The sequence below is a fragment of the Ursus maritimus genome, unplaced genomic scaffold, assembly GCF_017311325.1.
Source record: "Ursus maritimus isolate PB19 unplaced genomic scaffold, ASM1731132v1 scaffold_6, whole genome shotgun sequence".
Taxonomy (NCBI): Eukaryota; Metazoa; Chordata; class Mammalia; order Carnivora; family Ursidae; genus Ursus; species Ursus maritimus.
In genome coordinates, this window is record NW_024426774.1 from 28,756,120 (window position 1) to 28,773,889 (window position 17,770).

General features: G+C 43.7%; 1 protein-coding gene across 3 annotated transcripts in view; it reads left to right on the forward strand.

Moving 5' to 3' along the window:
- The first annotated feature begins 11,704 nt into the window (after positions 1–11,704).
- Positions 11,705–17,770, forward strand: part of VIT (vitrin) — a 101,602-nt gene continuing 95,536 nt past the window's right edge. For 2 of the 3 annotated variants that reach the window (XM_008700235.2, XM_008700237.2), the window contains exon 1: positions 11,706–11,922. The gene's annotated coding sequence lies outside the window, so the exon portion shown is untranslated. Of the gene's footprint in view, positions 11,923–17,770 lie in introns of all 3 variants that reach the window. The other variant, XM_008700236.2, reaches the window with a different exon arrangement.

Consider the following 17,770-nt stretch of genomic DNA (forward strand, 5'->3'; position numbering starts at 1 on the left):
TAGTAATCAATACACAACTCTGGGAATATACAAAAAGCCATTGGATTCTACACTTTAAAAGGAAGAATTTATGATATGTGAATTACACCTCAATAAAAAATTTAAAAATACATATTTTTAAGAAAAACAATGAGGCTGGAACGAGAGCAAGTGGTAAAAATTCTCTGATTCTGTCTTGTGGAGCCGGGTTGATAGGGCCACCGCAAATCGGGGCAGGGAATTCAGGAGGATGACAAGCTCCTTTCTGGACATTTTGGTTTGAGGTGTCTGTGAAGTATCAAGAACGTGATGAACCATAGCTAGGGGAACCCCTGAGAGAGAGTCCAGAGATAAGGATTTGAAAGAATTCAGTGTGTATTTTATACTTAAATCTATAGAAATGGATACAACATGGGCCAAGAGAGAGAAGGCTGGGGCCAGACCTCTGAAGGAAAGTCGTGTTGCAGAAATGGACAGAAGAGGTGCCCTCCAAGGAGGGGGATAAGAAATTGTCAGAAAGGAAGAGGTAAACCCACACCCTAACAGCTACCAAGTCCAGCAGCGGCCCTAACTCAGTGTTTCAAAATACCTGGGAGCATCTCTAAACACGACTTTGCTAAATCAGGGAACTCGGTGGTCAAGTGCACCCAACCTGGACTCGGGAACACCACCGTGGCCCCGTGGCTCAGTCTACGAGCTGGACATGCCCCCCAGGCTTCTGTGTGTGGCTCCCCTGTCACGTGGTTGGGAACTTCGTGATCTCTTCATCTTGTCATCTGCATTTTCCCTGTTCTGCTAATGAAGGGGTTATGTTCAGCTTTCATCATAATTAGTGTTCATTTCATTCAAGTGCTTTGTAATTAATCTTTCATGCTAATTAATCTTTTTATACATTAATATATCACAAAACATGGGAAAGCAAAACATTTTTCTTACTAGCAAATTGAATTAAGCTTCTTCAACCTAAAAGCAGGGTGGAAATAGAGCCAGGCAAACTAGGCCACAGAAAACTGGCCTTTGCTGCAAAACAGACTCTCCAGGCTACATTAAATTGTGCATTCAGAAAATTGGAAAAATAAGCTCCTCCAAACCATACCTTCCCCCATTTTCCTCAGTTAGCAAGGTATCCCTTCTTCACTGGCTTATGGTTTAAAAAAAATAAGAAGATTTTCAATACTCATTTTTAGATCTAGTCAGGATTTCTTTATTTGAATTTTCAGTGTGGAATTATCGGCACATGCTGCCAGGGAAGGTGCTCCAAATTACGTCCTTTATTATTCCCTTTCAAGCAATAAACAGGCCTTACATGTAAGTCCTGCTTTATGATTTTAAACAATTGCTTTTACCTATTTTTTTCTGTCCTGACCCTCACAGCAATGTGTATAGAAAGAGCACGGTCAGGGAACAGGCTGAATGGGTTGAAACCCTGACCCCATCTTCCGAGCTATGTGGCCCTGGGCATGTCACTCTCTCTCCACCTACGTTTTCTCATTTCTAAAATGACTACTACTCACTGGGGTGGCTTGAAGATTAACCAAATTCATATTTGCAAAATGCTTAGAACTCTACCTGGTATAGAGTAAATGCTCACTAAATATTACTGATATTGTAGTTACCGTTATTATCAACGTTTCCCAAGACCAGAGGCACAGAAAGGCAAAGCTTCTCAGCTAATACATAATACATAGCCTTAGCAGTTCAAATGTTTTCCACTGGGCTACGGGGCCAATACCAAACAAGGTTTTAGAGCATAACCCAGGACCTCAGTGAAGGCCCAGGAGGATGCTGGGTGATACTGAAGCAAGGATGTGCTTTTTTTTTTTTAAAGGTTTTATTTATTTATTTGACAGAGAGAGAGACACAGCGAGAGAGGGAACACAAGCAGGGGGAGTGGGAGAGGGAGAAGCAGGCTCCCAGCGGAGGAGCCTGATGTGGGGCTCGATCCCAGAACGCCGGGATCACACCCTGAGCCGAAGGCAGACGCTTAACGACTGAGCCACCCAGGCGCCCCTAAGGATGTGCTCTTTGCCAAGAGAGCTGGAAAGGCCCTGCCCATGTCTCCACCCCACCCCCACCCCAGTGAGAGCCAAGTTCTTTGCTAGGTAACCTTCAGCGCAGGGAAGCAGCGTAAATTATGCTGTTTACCTGTCTTGTACCTAGATACAACCAACACACCTCTCATTCTCTTCAGGATAGATTCCTAGGAGGGGAATTATTGGTTGAAGGTTACAAACTTCTTTCATCTCATGGAACAGCTTGTCAAAATGCTTTCTGAAATTGGTACAACAAATTTGGTTGTACCAGTTTCTACTGCTTGCCATGGGCAGTATATGTTAATGCCGGTCTTGAACCACCTGAGGCCGAATATTTAACAAATCCGTGCCAAGCTGACAGGCTGAGAATGGTGTTTCAGTATCACTGTAATCTGGATTTATTGAATGTCCAGATAGGTTAAATGGGTTCTTTTGCACATGTTTATTGCCCATTTATAGTGCGTGTGTGTGTGTGTGTGTGTGTAATTGATTATGTCATTGGCCTCTTTTTCTATTTGGTGGTTCTTTTGAAGTTTTCTTATTGATTTTAAGTATTTTTATATATTTTACACATATTAACCATTTGTCATATTTCTTACAAATATCTTCTCCCATTTGGTCATTTGTTTTTTAATTCCTTCATCATGTACGTGTGGATTTTTTCTGACCGTATTTAGTCTTATTGGTAATTCTGTTAAACCAATGAATCTTTTCTTCTGCCATTTCTTCTGTGGCTTTCATGGCTGTCTTGTCCTATCTCAGACTCAGGCTCTCTCGAGCAGAAGCTCTCTTCATTATACTGCTGATGGGAACTCCTGGGGCCACCTGCCCGTAGCATACCTACCACCACTCGGGCCCCCTCTGTTCCAATGTGGATCACGTGTACATGCTTTTCTAGGTGGTAATCTGCCATCTTTTCCCACATTAAGACCCCAGCGTTAGGACAAACATATTGATCTGTGTGACCCAGGCTTTATGCAGGCATTCTTGGGGTCCTTCTAAGAAGAGACGCAGGCCCTTTTCCTGTATTGTTTTCAGGGCACACGAAGACTTTCCCTTCTGCACGTGGCAGCACTTTGGTTTCTCTGCAGGGGCAGCACCTTGCTTTTAGCCCCCCAACAAGGCCTGGCTCCCATCTGCTTCGCATCCATGTAGATTTACAAGCCGGCACAGTTGGCTGCCACTAGAAAACCTGAAAATTTGCTCTGCACTTCTTCTCCAGAGCAGCTGTAAATATTACTAAAAGGATCTGATTCCTGAATACTCACTCTGATCTTATCCAGAACAAGGCCACATCACCGTTGTTATTAAAAATAACAACTTGTGCATTTTACAGGTTATAGGGTGTTTTGTTAACTTTACCACCCTTGGTGTTCAGAATGATCAAGGCAATTATCGTCCTCATTTTACAAATGCAGAATCTGACTGTCCGAGTGACCTGTTGGAGGCTCAAGTGCCAAAAGATGTGAATATAGGTCTCCTGGCACAAATCTGATGTTATTTCTACTGAAACTCATTATCTCTTTCTAACCCAACTTTCCATTCGTACATTATCTTTTTCCCTTTTAAAAAATTTATCTTTTCATATTAAAATAATCCCAGGTTTACAAAAATGGTGTAAAAAGAGTACAAAGAATTTCTGTATACTCTTTACTCAGTTTTCCCTAATACTAATATTTTACGTGCTTTACAATGATCAGAATCAGAAAATTAACATTGATACAACACCATTATCTAATCTTTGGACTTCATATAAATTTCACCAATTTTCCCATTGACATCCTTTCTCTGGTCCAAGATCAAATCTACCACCACCTGTTGCGTTGATGGTCCCATCTCCCTCTCCTCTAACAGGTAATCATGCCCCAGTCTGTCTTTCATGACCTTAACACTTTTGAAAAGTACTAGCCAGTTTGTTCATAGACCATTCCTCTATTTGGGTTTGTCTGATGCATCCTCGTGATTAACGTCAGTTATGCATTTTTGGCAAGGATCCCACAGAACTCAAGTGTTCTCAGTACCTCCCGAAAGGAGGCACATGGTGTCATTTGTCTAATTACTGATGATGTAAACTAGAATCGCCAGGTCAGGTGGCATCTTTCGGTTTCTCCATTGCCGAGATATTAACTCCCCCTACTTAATTAATACATATCTTCTGGGGAGATACTTGGAGGCTACGTAAATATCCTGTTTCTCATCATCTTTTCACCCACTACTGTGTTATTTGCTGAACGGTTTGGTTTCTATTTCCATCGTCCTTTCTTCATCTATTAGCTGGAACTCTTTTGTAAAGTCTAGAGGCTGTTCCTCTCCCCTGTTTATTTTTTATACTAGTATGAACGCCCAAATTATTATTGTATTATATGTGTTTTAATTCATTCATACCATTATTTGGTTTGTTGTTCAAATTGTCCCAGATCTGGCTGCTGAGAGGTCCCTCCAGTTGTCTCCTGCAGCCTTCTGACCTGTTTTCTGACCATTTTCATACTTACTGGCTCTAAAATGTTCCAGGCACATCTTGTACTCTTCCCTTCTCAGCCCCAGCATCAGGTATTTTCTAAGGATATTTGATTCTGTTTATTGAAGAATCATATTTAGAAACCAAGCTTTTGTTCTATATATGCTCATTGGTAATGGGCTTTTATCCCTTCCAGGCATCCTCAGGAGGCAGAGCAAAGACATATATGTCTGTACACACACACACACACACACACACACACACACACACACACACACACCCCTACATAAATTTCTATATTGGTAAATGGAGACAGTATTATACCTTCTTTGCTGGTTTTTCTTTCTTTTAATAGACTTCTCTGGTTGAATTGCATTAGCTAACATCTCTGGTACAGTATTAAATAGTAGTAGAGAGAGTGGGTATCCTTGCTGATGCCTACTATCAGCTATCTGGGGAGACACTTTGAAGCTACATAAATATCCTCTTTTATTTAGTGGCATAGTGGGAAAGCCTCTAGAGTATAACCACTAAATAAGATAATGGATTTTCAGGCTAGGGCATATATATTTTATTATGTTCAAGCATCCTTCAATTTGTGTGTTCCTGAATACTTTTATCAGCAAGAAGTAATCTGAATCCAGACAGAAGGCATGGGAAGAAAGACACAATGGCAAACATGGACACAAATCAAACATGCCAGTGTATTAACCATGAAAGACTACCCGCCTCTCTTCATTCACACCCTTGCCATAGCCTGTTTATGGGTAGTCTTGTTTCCTGTACCTAAACTTTGGGCTTGTTCATGAGATTTGTTTTGGCCAGTGGAATGGGCCAGAAGTGGGCCAGTGAACTGGTTCTGAGACAAGGCCTTAAGACACCTCACAGATTTCTTATTGCCCTCTTCTGATTTTGCCATTTTTGCGGCGAGAAGCCCTTTCCCTGTACAGCGATTGCCTTGCAGCCTGGGCACCAGAATAAATAGACATAGAAGAGAGGTTTACCAGCCAACCCGCAGACCTACAGTGAGGAGCAGAGCTGCACAGCACAGCACAACACAGCTTAGATCAGCAGAGCCCCAGCTGACCGGTGTTCAATGAACCAATCCTTTATTTTAGACTCCATTTGCTTACTTGGCATAAAAGGGAGATATAAGGCCTATGATCTTCTGCCAAACATTTTGAGCCCTTGTTTTGAGTAAGGTACTTTTGTATTTTGCTAATCTGCCAGACCAGCAGCCTTTTTTAATGCTAGGATCTACGTTACAGCCTCCAGTTCCAAATATCATCATTTAGGTCTTTGAATCTCTTTTATGCTATTGCAAACACAGTGATTTATCTGCATTTATGTGTTGTCCATTTGGCCTACAATATTGTGGGTGTTGTCCAATATTTGCTACAGTGATTTCAGCTGATTTCTTTCAGGGCGGCATTTGGGAGTAGTAATCTTTTAAACGTTCTTTTTTAAAAATAGGCCAAGAAAGATGAATTCTATTGGTCCACTATCTCCTTTACATCATTGAGTTTATCTTTTGTATCATAATCAATAGCTCCTATCTAATCTCTAATCAATTTTTGCCTCTGATATATTCTTAAGAACTCTTTCCTCTAGTTTTAGAGGCTCTTTTACATGCCATGGCAAAATTCATCAGCTACCAGTTTAGAAGTGTTCCGCGCTCTCAGTTTGGCTCCTTCCATTTTTTGAAAGTTATGTTTTTCTTGTAATCACCCCTTTGCTCCTGACAGACAGCGAGAACATAAATTTAACAAAAGTTAATTATGGTAGCAAATTTTCCATTTCACACCGACACTGCACAAAACAGGAGTACTTATAATGTTCAAAAGTGTCCAGGAAACAGAAATAGCACCTCATCATTTCAGGAAGCTTCTACCAAAGTGCAGGGAGAAAAAGTCTCAAAACTGCTATAAAGGAGTCCAAGGCGAATCATATTTCTATGAAAAATTGATGTAGCATCAAACACGATACAGCCTCAGACATTTCAGTGAACTTGTGTTATAAAAGGCGTAACTCTTGTGTTTCATACCTGCTCACAGTAAAAATATCAGGAGGGTCTGAAAAGGCTACCTCATTACTTAGACTCTTAAATTGCCATCCCGCATTTTAAAAAGTCACATAAAATAACGGATTTGTGAGATGAAGAGGGCATTGATTTCCCTGAGTTCTATCTCCGGAGTGGGGAAAAAAAAAAAAAAAAAAGAGGAAGTATTTTAAAGAGCCATCAAGTTCCATGTTTATGACAATAATACAAACTTTTAATAGAGAATGTTCTAAGAGAGATTTGAGTTTTTGTACTGGATACAGTAAAGACCAGGACACTGTGTGTATGTAGTGACAAACGGTTATTTAGGAAAGAACTGATGCTTTCAAGCACCTGTCGCTGATTTAGAAGCAAAACAGAATCTCAAGCAGTAATTCAGGAAAAACCGAACATCACCAATTCTGTTCTCAGCTAGAAACAATCGAGAAGTTCAGTTTATGCCAAGTAGCAAGCTCAAGGCCACTTACCAGGAAGCTGTGATCGTGTTTTCATTAAAGAGGTTCAAAGATTTCCCTGAGGCTCCCAGCTTGACCTTCGCTCGGGCAGGGCTGCTGCCGGCCCTGGGTGTGGAGGGCCCAGTCACTTCTCAGCACCATCATCGCTGGTCCCCCTAGCCTCGGGGGACTTCTGCTACAATGGGTTTTTTTTCCCCCTGTTTTATCCCAATTCTCCACTCTCATTCCTTTCCCCCAGGGCAAGCATTCTAATGTATTTGTAATCATTAAACTAATATGCACTGTATATCTATCATGTGTCAGTTCAAAGAGCTGGGAGGACTAGGTTAGTGACCAAAACAGATAAAAACCTCTGTCTTCCCAGAGCCTACATTCTCGTGGAGGACGCACAATGAAAAACTAAATAGTAAACACTGTTAAAATGTAATAAGCACCATGAGAAAGATAAAGCAGAGGGGAAGAAGAGGAAATGCTGAGGGGTGGGTGCCATTTTAAACAGGGTGTCCAAGCAGGGCCTCCCTCAGGACTTGACATGTGAGCAACGCGGAGAAGAAGGTGAGCACGTGATCCAGGCAGACACCCAAGAGAAGCCGTCGGCAATAGCAAGCGGAGGCTCGGAGGTACCGTGGGTCTGCGGATAAGTGTTCCTGCAAAATGTATACTGTTGTTTTATGTGCACCATTTTAATTTTTCATAATTGCATTTGTAATAGTCTGGGTCCTCCAGAGAAACAGAACCAAGAGGGGAGGGAGAGAGAGAGAGAGAGAGATTTACTATCAGGAATTGGACAACGTCAAGGCTGAGAAATCCAGGATCTGCAGTCGGCAAGTTAGACACATAAAATTGACACATAAAATTAACCATTCCAGGATTGTATTATGTTTCTCCTTCTGCTTCTTACTTTCCCTCAAAGTAATGTTTTTAAAATCAATAGCTGTGGTAGGCCGAGTTCTAAGATGGCCCATGATCTTGGCCCCAGGGCCTGACCGTATTATGTTCTGTGGCAAAGCAGCTTTGCAGACGTAATTATAGTTACTAATCAGTTGACATTTAGATAAGAAGATGATCCCAGTGGGCCTGAACTCATCACGGAGTCCCGGTACAAGCAGTTTTCTCTGGTTTGTTGCAGAAGAGAAAGTCGGAGAGGAGCCCAGCGTGAACAGGATGAACACGTCATGCCGGTAGTAAAGACGGAGGCAGCCGCGTGGCGAGGCCTCTAGATCCCAGCACCCCACGCTGACAGCCAGCAAGGACCTGAGACCCTCGACCCACGACTACAGAGGGCTGGATTCTGCCAACAACCTGAACCAGCTCAAGGTAGATCCTCTCTCGGAAAGTCTAGATAAGAGCCCAGTCGGGCCGCCGTTTTGATTTCAGCCCCGTGAGACCCCGAGCGGAGAAGCCCTCATGCCGCACTGGGACTTGGACCCACAGAACCGCGAGCCGCTGCGCGGGGGTTGTCCTAAGACACTAACTTCCCCCAGCAGCACAGTGTTGACGTACGTTGTGCTTATTTAAAGAACTCTAATATTGTATTTGTCTCACTCGAGGTAGGATTCCAAGAACTTTACAACTATTAATTCCCTGAATTGTTTTAACTCTGCAATACAGGTTTTATTGTTTTTCCCATTTTATAGATGAAGAAACTAAGAAACGGAGAGGTTAGGTTACTTGTCAAATGTCAGGTGCTAAAACCAACAGTCAGACTTAGGTCATCTGTCCCCGGGAACCGAGGCTCAAGCCCCACATGTACTCCTTTGCTTCTAGCTGTTGCATTATATTTCTTTTTTTGTTGTTTGTTTTTTTGTTTATTTATTTGACAGAGAGAGAGAGTACAAGTAGGCAGAGGGAGAAGTAGGTTCCCCGATGAGCAGACACCCCATACGGGGCTCCATCTCAGAACCCTGGGATCATGACCTGAGCCGAAGGCAGACGCTTAACCAAGTGACCCCCCAGGCGCCCCTGTTGCATATTTCATACTGTACATTTCTCACACTTAACTCCTTAGTTCTCCAGGGATGGGATTCATGGCCCTGTGCAAGAAGTTCACTGAAGACTGTGTCCTGCAAAGAGCGTGGTCCCGGGTCCGTGGGCACACACGTACTGTGACCGAGTACTTTGGATGGCTCTCTAGAATGGTCACATTTGCCCAGACCGCCCGCAGCCCCTCAGGACCACCACGTCTGACCTGGGCATTTTCCAGCTTTCTCATTTTTGTCAATCTTCATTGCTTTAAAAAAAAATTTTTTTTAAAGATTTTATTTATTCATTTGACAGAGAGAGAGAGAAAACACAACAAGCAGGGGGAGTGGCAGGCAAAGGGAGAAGCAGGCTCCCCACTGAGCAGGGAGCCCCATGTGGGACTCCATCCTAGGACTCTGGGATCATGACCTGAGCCGAAGGCAGATGCTTAACTGACTGAGCCACCCAGGGGCCCTTTCATTACTTTTTTAAAAAGGGAATTTCTCAGGGCACCTGGGGGTACAGTTGGTTAAGCATCTGACTCTCAGTTTTGGCTGAGGTCACGATCTCAGGGTCGTGAGAGGGAGCCCTGTGTGGGGCTGTGCGCTTAGTGCAGAGCTTGCTTGGGTTTCTCTCTCCCTCTCCCTCTCCCTCTGCCCCTACCCTCTGTGCTTGCTCGTTCTCTCTCTCAAATAAATAAATAAATCTTAAAAAAAATTTAAAAAAAAGGGAATTTCTCCTTCTTTCTTTTTATTATGAAACACATATAACAAAACTTTTGCCAGTCTAACCATTTTAGGTTCATTAACACATTAACATTAATTACATTCATCATGTACAACCATCAATATCTACAGTAGTCTCCCTTATCTGTGGTTTCTCTTACCCACAGTCAACCTGGGCTGGAAACAGATGATCCTTCTGATGAATCACCGAAGGGTCAATAGCAGCCTAACGCTATGTCACAGGGCCTCTGTCCTTCACCTCAGTCCGCGCAGGCACCACACTACCCTGGACCATCACCAGAAGAGTACAAGTACCGAAAGGTATTTTGAGAGGAGTGATCACATTCATATAACTTTTGTTACAGTATATTGATATAATTATTCTGTTTTATTATCTGTTATTGTTGTTAGTCTCTTACTGAGCTTAGTTTCTAAATTGAAATTTATCATAGGTGTGTACCTATAGGGAAAAACAGTACTAGAAGATTCGGTACTACTGTCAGTTTCAGGCATCCACTAGGGGTCTTGGAATACGTCCTGCACGGATGAGGGGTGACTACTGTATTTCCAAAAGTCTTCATCACCACGCACATCGTTGCGCATCTCTTCATCTGCTTTTCAATACATTTGCGTTTGATTTCCGCCTTATTCACCACAAGAAAACACATTCGTGAAAGAGAAGGAGCTCCCAAAGAGCACAGAGGCTAACAGCAGGGCTGCCTCTGAATCATAGAGCCTTGAATTTGAACCCCAGCTGTTACCTGTCTGGGTGACCCTGGAAAAGTTACTCTCTCTTTGAGCCTCAGTTCTCTTATCTGAGGAATGGGAATAACCTCTCCAGGTACTTCTAAGTATTAAATGAGGTGATACATGTAGAGGGCTATCACCATTCCTAGCAAAAGTAAGCATTCGACAAATGGCAGTTACTATTACGGTTAATTTGGTTTGGGCTGCTGTTTCATCTGAACCTTCTCTGACACCCTGATGGGGGGACAAGTCATCCTCTATGTGGGCAGCACCTTCCTTACTACCAATGGTCTTAGGCTTGGGGTGTTGTGGAGGAAGAAACAGGACTAAGAAATAATTTAAATGCAGAACCAAATGGAGGGGGAAAAGTTAGATAGCATTCCAATCTTAATCTTAAATAAGGAGCAATCGCCTCGCTGACAGACAGGGCTGCCGGGAGGGAGGACTCTGCTCGGGGCTGCGGGAGTGCACATTCCCCAGCAGGAGGAGGAATGGCTCTGCGCAGCCTCCCGCCCTGCCGGGGAAGATGCTCGGGCACTCTGATACACGTTTGCATCTCAAGGAGTGCCAGGTGTACGTTTTCGTGTGTGTGTGTGTTTAAAGGGTGTGATATGCTAACGCACGAGCACGTTTTGAGTCTGAATCCCTTCAATTTAATTGATGACACCAATAATAACCAAAATTGGCAGATTTCACTTATGATGTGAGCTCGCCGCCATCAGTTTTTTGAAACATGAGTCGGGTTTTGCTTCCCACTATTATTATCTTGTGTCTATTACTAGCTGCATGGACTACAGTCATTTCATTAAGCTTGCCAAGATGCAGAAAGGACCGAAGTGAGCTAAACAAAAAAAAATGGCATTACTATGTAGGAAAAATAAGTGTTTTCAACTCCTAAGAGGGAGAGCCCCGTAGAACCGGCTTGGTGGGTGTTGGCAGTGTTCTTTCCTTATGCCGTTTAATCAGCTGTTCGCTAGCATTTGAAAAAGAAAGAGAAAATTTAATTAGCCTGTGTAAGTCCTCTTTAAAGTGTTCTTTTTATTTCCGTTTTTATCGAGGCACTTCTCTTCCACTTTTCAGAATTCCTAATTATAGAATTTGCTTACTGAAAATGTGTGCTTTAGGCTAGAAAAGAATATTTAGAAATCCTTACCCCAAAGAAAAGCAAGTGGGAGTGGAAATTTGAAAGAGGACCGCCTAATTCAGCACTAAAACCAGTGTGAGAAGCAGTGTGTGCGTGCGTGTGTGTGTGTGTGTGAGCGTGTGCATGTGTGTGTGTGTGTGTGTGTGTGTGGCTAAAATGTGCTTTTCAACGTGCTGAGAGGTTGATGGGAATGTTTGATTAGCTCCTCTGAGAAAAGAGAAAAGTTGCTTGGACCTCTCCTTGTTTCTTCTTTAGAATAATTTGGATGGGATTTGTGATGCAGAAAAGCTTAAGGAGAAAAGGATATCCATTCTGTGTGGTGGAAAATTTTTGAAAAAAAAATTGCTCTCTTCAAACAAGGTATGTCTGATGAATTACTGAGCTATGTACATAGTTTGCTTTCCATTCCGGATTATAAAAACCTTAAAATGTATTGATCATTAAGAAACTGCAATACATACCTTGACCAAGTAATCAGTCTGTACAAATTTTAGTCTCAGGAGAATTGGGAGGGGAGATAGGGGGAGTTGACATCCTTATAAACGACTAATATTATGGAGATCAACTATAAATGAATTGTGCTGAGATAAGATTAGAACAAGATTTTTGACTGCATTTTTATACCAATGTTATTATGGTTAAAACAAGTTGGAAAGTATGACATAAGTCTCTTTATTATGCTGCTCTTTTTTATACCTTGCTTCCTCTATGGAATATGAGAACAATGTAACAAATTGCTTCCAACGATGTATGAAAAGCAGTATGAGAAATGGACACATTGATGCTAAGTGAAGAGAAATGATTTAGTATGGATCTAAACTTCTCTCCACTCAGATCTCAATGGAATGTGGCTAGTTGTACAGTTCTGTATCTTATTTCTACTGGAAGTGTTTTCTTAGGCTGAATGCTTCTTTAACTGATAAGCCCCAGAAAGGGCTGGTATTGTTAAGTCTACTATTGTAGCTCAACTTTGCCCAGGGAAACAGGGTACGAAATCTCTTCTAATCATGATTTGTGTCAAACCAGTATAAACATGAAATAAATGCCTCCAGCAGAGGTTAAACAGAGAGGGTACGATTGAATAGTTCGACTCAATGGTTTGCTCCGAAAAACCCAGGCATTTTTGCCATCCTCAGATCGAGAGTGGAATTCCAGATTTTCTTTGGGTTTATTGTAAAAATAAAACCAGGCATTCTTGGCCGTGGTGGTTATTCAAAAATGTGAGCGCTAAGAAAATAGCATTTTGCCGTTACGTTGCGTTGCAATAAATTTGGAAGTTTTGGTGGTAAAGTTCTGAGGTTATTTTTCCCTCCGTCTCTTGAAAGATGAAAACACCCTGCAGCAAAGCAAGATCAAATGCTATTTGTTTGTGTATTTTCTCTGTTCTGTGTGTTAGCTGCAAGTGGTGGCTACGCCCCCTCCGGTAGGAAAGCTGGACGTGTCTGTCTTTTATTTATTGAATTAAAATACCCTCTTTTGTAAAAGGGCTTTAGCCAGAGAGTTGTGAGACTAAAGGGCTGCATTTTTAATTGCAACGTGCTGGTTTCCCAGACTAAGCTTGATTTAAATATATCTTACACCTCACCACGGAAAGGAAACACCTAAGAACATTGGAAATGCTTAGTATCCATCCTGAAATAGCATTTACTCTCGGAATATCATTTAGAAGATCTAGTGATCTATTTTGCCAAGTTACTGATTACAGGAAGGATGGCTGCTTTCAGAAAAAACACACTGGGTTTAAAATGGTTTATGAATAGCATCGGGGAAACAGAAATGCTTGTGGCTGTTCTCGTCTGTAATTCCTGTCAGACGTACCGGGGCGCAGGAAAGCGGTAGGGTTAGCGCTCTGTTCCAAGCCCGGAGTCCTCCAGCACACTAACGGTTCTGCCACCTCCTGGCTGTGTCACCTCGGGGAAGGTGTGCAGCATTTCCTGACTTCTGTTTCCCCATCTGAAAAGGGGAAATCTCAATGCCTGTCCGCACCCCCCCACAGTGGTCATGAGGTTCCATATTGCTTCCCAGCTCCAATAGGGTTTTGAAACGTGGAAAGTTCTACAGACATGTAATCTCCACCCCCCAACATATTCAAAAGTAGATTACACTGGAAGGAGTCATTGGTCTCAAAATAAATGTTTTGTGGCCTCCAGGAATGTTACTCGTGGCCACATGTGTAAGCTCTCTGCTTGCTTCCCTGGAAGCATCATCCAGGTGGCAAGAGCAGTGGGCGCAGGACAGAGCACACCCATCTGTCAGTAGAAGGGCGTTCCAGCTGTGTGACCTTGGGGAAGTTATTCCACATCTCTGTGTTTCCATTTCCTCACATAGGAAAGGAAGAAGTTGCACAAGATAGTCTCTAAGTTTCCCTCCTAACACTATGGTTCCATGCAGTGGGATCTCTCCAATATCAAGACATGGCCAGGCCTCCATATATTACAAAGTGAAGAAGTATGAAAATGGGGTTTGCAACCTATGGTATATTTAAAATATTTATGTTTACCTAACTAACAACTTTTTGACATATAGAAAAATGAAATGTACTGTAGTGCCTATTATATCAATGTAACACAACTGTGTATATATGTATACACGTGTATATACATTACTATATTATTATAATATAATATATATATGTTATTAAGGACAGTGTGGTCCAAGTTGTATAACAGACTTCTTTCGGGTTTCTGGTGCATTTCTATGACTGTCTGTGTACCCTCGTGTGGAGATAATGTCAAATATCTAAATTTAAGGCCTGCCATGCAAGGCCAAGGCCAAGCGGCCCTCCCGGGCTATGTGGACCTCTAGGAGTTTGTCTGGCAAAAGGATTTGCCACTTCTCAAATGTGTTCACTTCGGCAAGTTACTTAAACTTTCTTGGGCCTCAGTTTTCTCATCTGTAAAAGGGGTCTGTTTTAGTGCCCACCTCAGACGATGGTGGCAAAAAAGCTTCCATTGGTACTTGGTACACTGTCAGCAGCCAAATGTTAGCAAATATTTTCGTTACTCTATGTGGCCAGAATGAAGAAATCTGATTAGCTATGAAACAAATCAATTGTAATACTCCTCAAACTTTTAAACATTAACTCTGTGGATGTGGGAAGCAAATAGATTTGTGAAGTTATGTGATATTAGTATAATTATGAGAAACGTGTTGCCCTTTCTTCGTCCAGAGGATGTGAGCTAATTCATCAATCAGCAAATGATAAGCAAGAGAGGCAACTTCTGTGACTCTGTAATTCGAGAAACCCCAAGGGCCCCCTCTCCTTGCTTAAGAATGCGTCCCTCTGTGGTTTGCAGGGGGTGGTGGAGTTCCTGGCCCTCTGAACATACAGGGGGTGAGCTGCTACCTCGTACACGTATGACAGGTCCTTGTGCGTGTGACAACGAGCAGCTTCTGTGAGAGCAGAGAATAGGTAAAGAAAGGAGCAGTAGAGCAGGACAAATGCAGGTGTGGCGTCAGCACTGGCTGTTGGATATAGTGCCGGTTGTTAATTTTTAATTAAGCTGCAGGAGTACACGCCACCAGCCGGGGCCTCCACAGCCGCTTGTCAGCCCGATCTGGGCCTAACTCCTGTCGCTTGCCTGCATCCCTGGACTCACCTGCAGCTCGCCTCTCCAGTTGTGCACCTGTACCCGGCTGGCCCAACTCTTGTCACCAGCCTCGACTGCTGTGCACTGCCCATGGTGAGACCCTGCAGCCACGGGAGTGCACGAGGGCAATCAGGGGCCTGCACCAGCTAGAGTACCAGCAGCGGGGCCTGGCCCTCACCACAACACATGTGTCTATACCTGGCCCCTGCCACTACCCAGGCCCCTGCAGCTGCCCCTGCAGCCCCTGCGTGCACACCACTAGCTCTGCCTGTCACCGCTGCCTGCCCTGGTCTCTAGCCTCGGGATGCTGAAGCATCACTAAGGACCCAAACAGCCCTTGCAGATACCCCCAACATGTTCACCAAGGACTATACCCGGTTGTCAATGTTGGGGACCCCAGCAGCCTGAGCTGTCGAGACATCACACCTCCCTGGACCCAGAGCCACCACAAGCCCCACTAGACCCAGGGTGACAGCCCGCCCCAGCATGCCTCGATCCGCCGGTGAAATCGCCTGACCAAAGTAACCTTCCCTTACTGAAGTCAGGCCATAAAGTCTAGAAGAGGTAACTGGACACCTTCGCAAAGCTATGAGCACCGTGAAGAACCAGAGAAATGACATCACCAAAGGAACACAGGAAACCTCCGGTAACTGACCCTCAAGAAATGGAGATACGTGAATGACCTGACAGAGAATTCACAAGCCAATACAGCTAAAGAATTTACCGACATCAGGAAGACAACGTAAGACCAAAATAAGTTCAACAAAGACACAGACCACATAAAAAAGAACCAAACAACTTTTGGAACTGAAGCATAAAATTGTAATTAAAACACACACACACACACACACACACACACACATACACACACACACATTTAAGCCATCTGAGATCACCTAGATGAGTTCCTGTTTGCAGACCAGGAGCCGAAGGACCAGAATCCAACGAGATTCCCAGAGCCCCATGTTCACAATGGAGCAAAGACTATTTTGGTCTTGTTTATTGCATTTTTCTACGGTTACCTCATCCGTTACACAAACAGTTGTGGATACGGGACTTAGAATTTGTTTTTAATCAACTAGAAAACTTTTCCACTTCAACAGACTGCAAATCTTAAAGAAATCCTTAGAGACTGCCTGGCTGACGTGCTCCGGGCTGCCTGGGGAGTTGGCCAAGCAGGCACCCGGCGCTGCTCCGAGCCGAGACCTGCGCAAGCTGCGTGTCATGTGGCGACCTGCAGACGGCGAATCCCCCATGCAGCAGATGCTGCCCGGGCCGAAATCCACTGCCACATTCCAGGGCGAATACCCCGAGGCAGAAAGGTGCACTGAGATAATGGGATGCCAAAGTCCTCTTCTGAGTCAAATCTATAGGCCGCAGGTCTTGGAACAAAAGAAATTCTAGTTCGGTTTAGATTCAGTTTAGGGACTATTTTGGTGTTTGTGTTTTATTTTGCTGTTCACAATTGAAAAAAAAAAAAAACATGTGTGGGCTCATTGCTGCTTCCTATTCCTTCGCTAGGTGCTTTTTTCAATTCTTTTTAAAAATGCTAGATATCATCCCTCAGCCATTTCATTGGTTCAGTTGTCCTACAAGCATCTAGAAGGTTTCCATGAGAATGGGCTGAAGGGCCTTCTAAATCTCTGAGAGAAAAGGAAGGAACACAGGTGGAGAATCGCCCCCTTTCTGGGGCCCTAGAAGAATTTAGCTCCCAAACCCACGTGGTTCCTTCACCAAGCCCCCAAACCAAGCCGTAATTACCCCGGGCAGCGTCTTGCTGAGAGAGACTCAGTGGGTCGCTTTCCCTCCGTAGAATCGTCAGCCGGAGTCTCAATGCGCCACGTTTGCAAGAGGATGGAGATACAAACGCGGAGGACGATGACGGTACTCAGCGTTCACCACCACCGCAGAACGGAAGTCACGTTCGCTGACACCCGCCCAGCTGTTCTTGCGTGCCAGACACCGGTTTAAGCCCTCTTCCTGCATTCACTCATTTCGTCCTAGCAGCAACCCTGTGAGGGAGGTCGTAAGGGCTCCTATTCTACAGATGAGACATCTGAGGCCCTGAGAAGTTAAGTAAGTTCTCCAAGGTCACGCAGCTAGCAAGCGACGGAGCTCAACCTCAAACCCAAAGCAATTCTATTTCCAAAGCTCACGTTCTTAACCTACCAGGCAACAAGTACACATGGTCCTGGTTTTCCTGTCGTCGCACCCGATTAATCTTTGCCATCCCTGAACACATCGTTTTCAAGCCAAGTAAATTCCAAAGAAACTATTCCTTCCTGCAAGTAGATACACAGGGGTAATCCTGATGGAGGGGAGTGGAGGTTTTTTTGCTTCCATCTTTCTTAGATGAGCTCCTGACTTAAAGACACTTTTCAGGTGTGTTGGGCAGACCTGACTCTTGGGGGGAAGGCCGAGGAGCAGACTGCATTATCAAGCCCTATGAGTAGCTGGTCCCCGAAAGGTGTCCTTTACGTTCACTCCGGGGCTAAATTAGTGGCAAGGCACAGAAAGAAACTTGCTTCCTACTGACTCAGACTTCTTCAGAAAAGCACTTTCCCTGATAAGGGTCTCTACATTGACAAGACTCCAGTAAAAATTTCTCAAATTCCTTC